The following is a 9,691-nucleotide window of genomic DNA, read 5'->3' on the forward strand; positions in this document are numbered from 1 at the left end:
GTTTATAGTATTGGGCAGGCAAAGCTTCCAAGACTCTATGTTTGTCCCTGATATATTTAGTTTGGTGTTGGGTCACTGGGTGCTGTAGAAAGGTGGTTTCCAACATCGCTAAATACCAGCAACACACACATAGTCAAAAAAAAGTGTGAAATATAACGTAAACTGAATGCTGTGGATCGGCTAGACATATCATTAACTTTCACTGTAAGCGCAATATCGCAGTAGCTTAATTGCAGTATTTAAATCAAGTAATTTCATGTTGCATCATCTAAACTAGAAGCAGCTTGGTAATGTCAATAATGTGTTGCAGGGATTGATAGCCTTTGGTTAACACTCAAAATAAAACACTTATTTACAGCCATCAGCTATAAACAGAGAAACCCTTAAATGTTATATGACACATCCAATAAGCAGCTAAGAAATAAATGAAAATAAAATAGAGACCATTCTCAGAAATTGAAAAAAAGATACATTTATATAGAAAAAGGTCTTTTGAAAAATAACATTTTTGGGCTTTTTTCTAGGCGTTTATTTTATCAAACTTTTTTTTTTCCAGCTTTCTATGTCCTGAACTTTTTTACAGTCTGGCTTGTCCATATGCCACTTAGTCTGGTCTGATTTATAGAATGTTTTATTCTTGAAAACATGGAGAAAATTGAGTTTTTAGTGGCTGTTGACAGTATTTTTGGATTTATGGAGTGGTAAAAAGATATAGAAAAATCCCCTTTGTGCCACCAAAATGAAGCCTGGCTATATCCAATGCAAATTTTGATATGTAACAGCTCCCTTTCCAACTTTGTAATATAAAAATATACAAATCTCTTCAAATAAGTAATTATCCGAGAAAGTACGGGGATCTCCGTTAAAGATGTTACTGTATCCGTCTTTAGTGTCTCAGCTTAAGGTCCAACCTGCCTTTCAAACAAAACATTTAAACAAAAAAAATGTTTTAAAATTCCAGATTTAGACACATTGTATTGTTAAAAGGTGCACAATGCTCCAAGAGTTTGCAGATTTGTGCCTCCAGTCTTACAGCTGTTATTGTTTTCTGTACATCACAGAAGCAGGCTGAGCTGTTAGAGTTTGTGCCTCATAAGACACTGAAGACAGAGGGATTTCTGTGAAAGCTCCAATCTCTCATTCCCAGCTGTCCAAAGCTGGCCTTTAGGAAAAGCCTCATTGGAGGATATTGATGGGTGGAATAGAAGCAGCTCATGTGTGAATCTCTTAGAGAGGAAAGCATGATTTATGCTTCAGCTTTCTGTCCTCATTCATGTTCTCATCATTTCATGCACAATCGAAGCATAACTGTCTACACCTAATTTTAAATTTGCTTTAAAATTAGTTGCATTCAGCTTACTGAGCAGAAATATTGCTTTCTAAAATACAGTGAATGGATACATTTAAACTGCTTTGTATTTGGTTGTCTCACAGTAACAAAGGACAACTTTAGGCAGCTGCTAAGGAAAAATGCACATCAAACTGCGTGCAGCATCTTTCAGACTCTCCAAATGCTGTCATGTTAGTTTGTCCAAACATGTCCAAGGATTCCTTCTTTCTTACATGTTGACACCGAGGGAGTTCGCACGCTCATTAAAAAACAATGAAAACGCTGGGATGTCTGCAAAATAAACAGACACTTTACATAAGGCCGAGGTCTGTGATACACAGAGGCAAGTGTCTTCCCTGCAGCCAGCTTTCAGAGCGCCAGCCATTGAGAACAAAGAATAATGTTTCAAAGGACAATGTGTGTGTGTGTGTGTGTGTGTGTGTGTAGGTGTGTGTGTGTGTGTACGTGTAGGTGTGTGTGTGTACGTGTGTGTGTGTGTGTGTACGTGTGTGCACCGTGCATCCGTATGTGTTTGTGTGTGATAATAATTGGATGTATGTTAATAAAGCAGCATGGCTGATGTTTCCTCATGAGCAAATGGCACAGGGAAAGCTTTGAGTTGTTCACGCTCCAGTAAAAGCGCAGACACACACACTCGCAGGCGCACGTGCACGTGCACGCACATGCTCATGGGCACACAGTTATGTCAGTGCATGCGCTCGCTGTGATGTCTTGGGACTTTCAGCACTGGGTCTACCAATCAGTCTGTCACTGACTTAACTGATGTTGACTAAACTAAAATGTTTACAGGTTAAATTAATTCAGTGGGCTAACATTGAGAAAAATTGTATCTGAGAAGACATTCATTCAATGTCCATTACATGGTCACTTTATTAGGTAAACAAACTAGTACCAGGTGGACTCTCTTTTTAGCCCTCAGAACTGCCTTGCTTTTTGTGCCATAGATTCAACAAAGTGCTGAAAGCATTCCTCTGAGGTTTTGGTCCATGTTCACACAGTTGCTGCAGATTTGTCAGCTGCACATGCATGATGCCAGTCACCTGTTCTACTATATCCCTATGGGGCTCTATTGGATTGAGATCCGGTGGCTGAGGAGGCCATTTGAATACAGTGAACTCACTGTTAAGTTCAAGAAACTAGTTTGACATTAATTGTATTTTGGACATGAGATGTTATCTTGCTGGAAGCAGCCAGCATAAGATGGACATAAAGGGATGCACATGTATGTGGCATTTAAATGATTCTCAGTTGGTAGTAAGGGACCCAAAGCATGACAAAAAATATCATCCTCACCATTACACTATTAACTACAAACAACTGATAGAAACCAGGGTGGATTTAAGTGTTTAAATCAAATTCAGGCAGCATTTTTCCAATCTTCTACTGCTTCATTTTGATGAGCCTGTACAAATTGTAGCTTCAGTTTCTTGTTCTTGCTGCTTCAAGGGTCAACGCATTTAGAGATGCTCTTCTCCATACCTTGGCCCTAATGAGTGGTTATTTGAGTCACCGCTGCCTTCCTTTCAACACCCAGGCACTTTATTGGTTATTCTCCTCTAACAGCTGGCATCAGAAAGACAATTTCACCAAGACAACTGCCACTTACTACATATTTTCTCTTTCTTTTTTGGTCCATTTTTATAAAACTGCCTCTGTCTTGATCATGTTGTGAATGTGTGTGTGAATGGGTGGATGACTGGATGTGTAAAGCGCTTTGGGGTCCTTAGGGACTAGTAAAGCGCTATAAAAATACAGGCCATTTACCATTTACAAAACCTTTTCCTCCAATTAGATAATAAAAATAAATACATTAACAGAAGAAAAACACACTGCAGCACAAAGCTTTTCTATTGTGCCTTCCCCTATGCAGAGGCTTAATATCTGGCTGGAATGCATTACAAATATTTCAACATGTTTGGGGCATGATCACCACCATCCATGAACTGGAGAAAGCTTTCAATAACCTCTAGTAGGACTCACCAGTTTCCCTTTAATGCAGTTTTACAATTGTTTTAAAAAAGGAAGATAATATTGAGGCACAAATTAAAAGACATTTTTGATAAATCCCGACCTTTTATTAAGAAACGCACCAGCAATGTAACAACTCTTTGTTTATGACTGACAGCAGATTACAGCAAACAAAAGAGAGAGGACTAAGAGAAGTACATACTAATTCTTCCCATTAGATCTGTGGTATCCAAAGGAGGATTATAAGGCATTACCAATTAAGTGACCTGGTTTCTTTTGAGGGTTACTCTTTAGAATGTTTTAAAATATTACCGTGACTGTGCTATTTTGCTTCACACACACTCTGAGACCCTTAACTTTTAAGTCGAAGAACCTGAAAAAAACAAAAACACTACAACACCAGAGGCAAACTTTTTTGGATCTGGGACATTTTTTGCAGAGAAGACACATCATTAAAATCAAATAGCAAGTATGTGTTTCCTACAATGTGGGACTGTGGCAAATGGTGCACATGGTTCCTAAATGCCTCCACTCACTGCTGTCCATCAATTAGGGTATCAGGTTTCTGTCAACCTTTTCCCCATATCTGACAAGACTTTGTTCCTTAACCTTTGAAGCTCGGTGCAACCAACACAGATGAACAGCTGAAAAACAGAAGTAGAAAAATCCAGTGGTAAAGATCTTCACATGCTATTTTGACAAATCCTGCCTGAAGGAAACAACAATCCAGGCGGACAAATGTTGACATGTTTCGATAACAGAGCTGAAAATTGTTCAGGGAAACCATGATATTTTATTCCGGCTGATTCACCTGCAAATGTCCAAATGCTTTTCACGAATGAAAAGTGTGAAATAAGATGACAATGACACATTTAAATTTGCGAAAATGCATAAGCAACATTCATAGCAACAGGACATATATTTAGCCCCTGCTTGTCCTATGACATAGTCATGCCTGACACCCAATCTCGGCACCAATAGCCACCACAGAAACTCAAAAAGACCTAAAAATAACTGTCTCAAGTGACAAAAGACTAACCGCCATGACTCAAAAAAGGGTGACCTACATTGCTGTCAATAAAATATTCAGTGCATTCAATTTTCTTCATATTGCAAATTTGTTCAAATCTCTATAGGTCTGAATCGAGAGAAGAGATTCTGTGGCAATCAGTGTGAAGTAAACAAAGTAATAGACTGCTTGGCTTTTACGTTTACTTTCATAATGAAAGTCTTGTTTAAAAAAAAAAAACAGTTCCCCCACCGGGTTACACATTTATCAGTGAATATGGCTAAACATAATTCACTGTCTCCTCACGCAGATAATAGATGTAAAAGTTGGCATTTTTTGACAATGGTATTCATCTTCTGTGACTTCTGTCCCTTTTCCACTTGTCAACCCTTCCACACTCATCAGTCAGAAATCTATTTGCACACCATTTTTCCATCTCATACTGGTCACATTTCTCTCCTGCAAGCTGTTTCGAGGCCAAGCAGCTTAAAATCCCTCTTTCCATTCGTGTAGGCTATATATTCAGCAGCTCTCCAGCACTTGGATGAAGCCTGCTTAGTTAGTCATGCTCTTACTTAGTATGATGTGCTACACTCACATTAAAGAAGCAACAGTCTTGGGCACTCCAAAACTGAGCTGATTCCAAAATGTTCCCAGCATTTCTCCAAAACTTGTTTGCCGAGTGAAGAAGTGACTCTTGGGGAGTAAAATAGCTACAGAGGGCAGTGATGCTCTTATCTAAATGTTAATGATGACATTTCTACAAGAGGTCCAAAAGGCTTTCTTATGTCTCTTCAGCAGGGTTTCTCTGAAAATACTCTGATTTCGACACCGTTTCCTTGATTCAACATGGTTCTTTTAACACGGAATGAGTATTTTTTTGTACAAATTGAGATATTATTATGTATCCCAATTTGCTACACACGAATATACTATATGTCATATTGTTGAGCATGTTTGACTTTTTCCCCATTAACAAAATCCTAAAAGGCATTTTCCTTTGAGACCTAATGATGACCTACAAAACTTAACAATCTGACAATTTAATGGAAAAAAATATTTTCTATTGGCTACAATATGTGTGTGTGTGTATATATATATATATATATATATACACACACACATATCCATATATATATAGATAGATAGATAGATAGATAGATAGATAGATAGATAGATAGATAGATAGATAGAGATATATATACATACACATATATCTATATATATGTATATAGATATATGTGTGTGTGTGTGTATTTATGGGAAGAACTGGAAATGAAGTTAGATTTTTCAGCACTGCTGCAATGTGGTGCTGCCTAGTCAAGATCCTAAATGATATCATACAATATAATGCAATATAGTTATGAGATAATCTAATTCTTTTTAAACTGATGGCAAGTGAGCAGTATAAACATGTTGGCAGTGAATCCATATCCAGCAGACTGTATCAAGCTTTAGTTCTGCTCTGCAGTGTTTTGGGGGAAAGTCAAGAGGCAGCTTCTTCCCCAGCATCAATTACCTGACTTTCCACAGTGATTTATATTAACTGAAAATGTTTACAAAACACAAATGTCCATTATGCAAAAATATATCACGCTTAATTAATCTTTGCTGCAGCGAGAGTTATTTAATCAAAACACACATCAGCTTGAACTTAAAAGTAGAAAAAAAAACAAGCTCAAGGGAGTTTAATAATAGAGTCAGAAGATTTGCAGCCGAGTCATAGTCAATGTTTTATTCATGTTGCTTGAGAAGCACATCATCTTTATTTGGATTTAATACATTTCAGTCATTTATTTTTTCATTCATCATGCTGTGTTAAAGTGGGGCGACCAGTTAAAACAAAGCCTCCGCGGGTTTGTGTGCGTGTGTGGCGGGGTGGGTGTAATTGCTTTGCAATGTTTTAAAAATTATTGTGGGGAAAAACACTTGGCCAAATTGCATCATCCAGTGGAGGAGAACAGGAAAAACCTATGATAACAGATCTCTGCCATCCATGTGTGGTCTTGCCAGCCATCTTGTGGTAAATCACTGTTACTACAACATTTGATTCACGTGACATTTTCAGGGTCATGTGGCCTTGGGAGTCTTTTCCCACATACTTAAGAATAAACACAAAGAGACAGCTGCACAGCTAATGCGAGAATAAGATCAACTTGGGAAAAATGTTGTTCTCATAACTGTAAGGTGCTAGTTACTGAACCCTAACCATAAACACCCTTTTGGTTATACAACACTGACCCACTAAAGTATGCAGGATTTTGGAAACAAACTTCTATTACAGGACCAGGAAGTCTGCACATATATATCAGTTATTATACTGAATCTCATGCCTGTTCTCATCCAGTCTCAACACAGATGAGCCACATTTATATAAATCCAGCTAATCTGCTTTAGCAATAATTCAGATCCTACAGTTTCTTCCTACAATAGCAAGCCACACACAGTATAGTGTTAATCTGGTTCAGTTATTTATATAAAAGAGGAACTGGCAGCATGCTGTTAGATGACCTGAAAGATGTGAAAAATGTCAGTCCAAGAGGCTAGTACTCGACATGGCCCACACCTGTTCTCTAAATGTGGATTTAGCACCGTGCAGACATTAATTAGTAAAAGATAGACGGATGTGCTGTCATTCGAATTCATCAGGAGTCCACAGTGTTGGAATGTGACATGACTGGCTCCCACTCACTGCTAATCATGCATTTTTGTGCTCTGCTAGATTGTCTTCATCTATTAGAATCGCTCATGTTGGAGTGATTATGCTCATTGTTCTTCTCACAGTGTAAAATTACCGGGAACAATAGCATGCAATGAGAAGTTGCCATTACTCACATTTTACAAAATCATGTTAGCTGTAGGACATTCATCAGACCCGTTGTTTGGTATTGCCAAAACTAAAAGAGATTAAAAAATGAACTACTCTACATTTGTGCTCACTGTGCAGACACACTCCTGATATATGTATACAAGGCTAAAGTATCCAGGGTTGGATCTTACCACAGCCCTCTTAAGATATTGAGCTCCCATGTTTGTATTGGGAATCTATCATAATAAGGGCTGTCAGGTGGCACTGAATTATCATCAGTGTTAATTGGCATGCACAGGACATCACATGCTGAAAGCAAAGGAAACCTTATAAAGTTAAATAGTTTTGACCATCTGAGCATCTTGTTACATTTTGGATTCATGGGGCATTTAGATGACATCCAAACAGTTTATGAAGCATTCGATATGTTTTAGTCACATGGAGGCAGTAAGAAAGCTATAATCAGAACCGCAAAAATGGCATCCACGACTGAAAAATGTCACACTTTCACTTTCTCTACAGTTCTGTTTGGACATCCACTGAGTACTGAGAAAAATATCTGACTCCTTAGCATCTAACTGCTCCTATGTTAGCCTGGCTAGTGCTCACTTTGCTATTTGGAGTTTTCTGTATGAGGTAGCATTCAGAAGCTTTATATAAGGTTTAAATATTATAAACTGTAGGCGGAACTGAACGGAACAAGTGAAAATTCATTCCTGAAGCACAAACAGCTCTTGTGTGTGTGTTTGTGAGTGTGTTTGTGTGTGTGTGTGTGTTGTCAGAAATGCACCTGTGGTGCCTTTTAGTTGAGTTTGCTACAAGCCTAACCATCTGCTACATAAATCTCAGATTTAAAATGATAATTTTAATTAAATGATCCCACATGTGGATTTCTATGACATTAGAAACAAATCTAATGCAACTAAGCACAGTATGTCAAGGTTACCCATTCACTAAATCACATTCATTACTGAAAATAACTGGTGTACAGCAGTAACAATAAATCCAACACTGACTGCATGGTATTAGCAATGTTTTACTATATCAGCCTTTGATTCCAAGTGGTAATTAGTACCAATAGAATGACCTGACACCATTATCAGCTTCACTGCATTCACAGGCACACATAAATAAATCAATAACTGTACTCACAGTTGGGGAAAGTGAAGTTGATGTTCTTCTCCCCAGTCCACCTTCCAATACTGAAGTCTCTTTAAATCAGACGTGTTTAAAGTTCCCTTTTAAAATAATTGATCGATTAGCGGGCCAGCAAGAGAAAGAGACAGGAAAGCGGTTGCTAGTCACTCCGGTCCATCTCTTGATTGAATTTCCAGTGTGGTGCAATTGTATCACCAGGTGCTCAAACTGCAGGAGGGAGTGGACACAGGTCACCACACTCGACAGGGTTCTACTTTATTTGCAGCCTTAGGGGCTTCTATCAGCAGCTTTATAAAGGCAGAGAATTGGCAGACTGTGCACAAAAGCTCTCTAGAGCTTTCTGAAGAAAGCTTCAGTTAATGTTTCTGGTACTACAAATATCCTTATACACACATGCAAACACCCAAACAAGCACAGACATGTGCACATCATCACATCCTAGTAACACAGACAAAATAGAATAACACAAGGCAGAAATATGAATGGGCATGTAGATGCGCACATTAAAACCTTCTTATTTCTGATATAGAATAAAAATGTTTAAAAAAAACCTTCTGGAAAATACTCACGATAAATATATCCTCTGAGTTATGTTAAATGAAGGACACTGGATATCGGCTGTTAACCTGAGCGGAATGCATAATTCAGAACAGGTCAGAGCAGAGTGTCACATGCAGCCTGGTCCTTTGTCCATTTACAGCCATCAGGTTACACTGGTGCTTTTGACAGGCAGCTGATCACTTTCCTTTAGAGTAAACCTTGCTGATGAGGGGGATCGGTGAATGACACACTGCCTTTCAACTGTGATTTCATGCTACTCACATTTCTCATTACTGTATTTTGTGATAACACAACAGGCAATATTAATTTCAGTTCATTTCGGTTTTATTTATATAGCACCAAATCATAGTAGTCATCTTAATTTCACAGGATCAAAAAACGCTCATTAGCATGCTGAAACAGAGCTGGGCTCGTAGTAATATATGGGAATTTAAAAACTTTTGAAACACATCTGAATCCATTTAAGTCACACAAGTTGGATCAGTGTCATTTTTATCTCCCATTAAATGTACTGACAGTGTTTCTTTTTTAAATAATGTGCTGTGATTAAGGCTCATTTATGGTGAATAATTGTGCTGTTTTTGGTGTAGATGCATTTTAAATACGCAAGCTCTTTCATCTTGGTTTATTATCACAATTTTGTAGCTGACATATAAGAAGGAGAGTCATATGGAAGGCTGTAACTGAATACTGCGTCTAAACATGGATCCAAAACAGAAGAAAAAAAACATGTAACAGAGTTCTTAAGCAGAAGATGACATATTCATACTGCTTGTTTTAACCAAATCCTGTGGGTATTTTGGCTACCAGAGCATAACAGTAGTAATAAAGTAGT

Source organism: Maylandia zebra, linkage group LG16 (genome assembly GCF_041146795.1).
Source record: "Maylandia zebra isolate NMK-2024a linkage group LG16, Mzebra_GT3a, whole genome shotgun sequence".
Classification (NCBI taxonomy): Eukaryota; Metazoa; Chordata; class Actinopteri; order Cichliformes; family Cichlidae; genus Maylandia; species Maylandia zebra.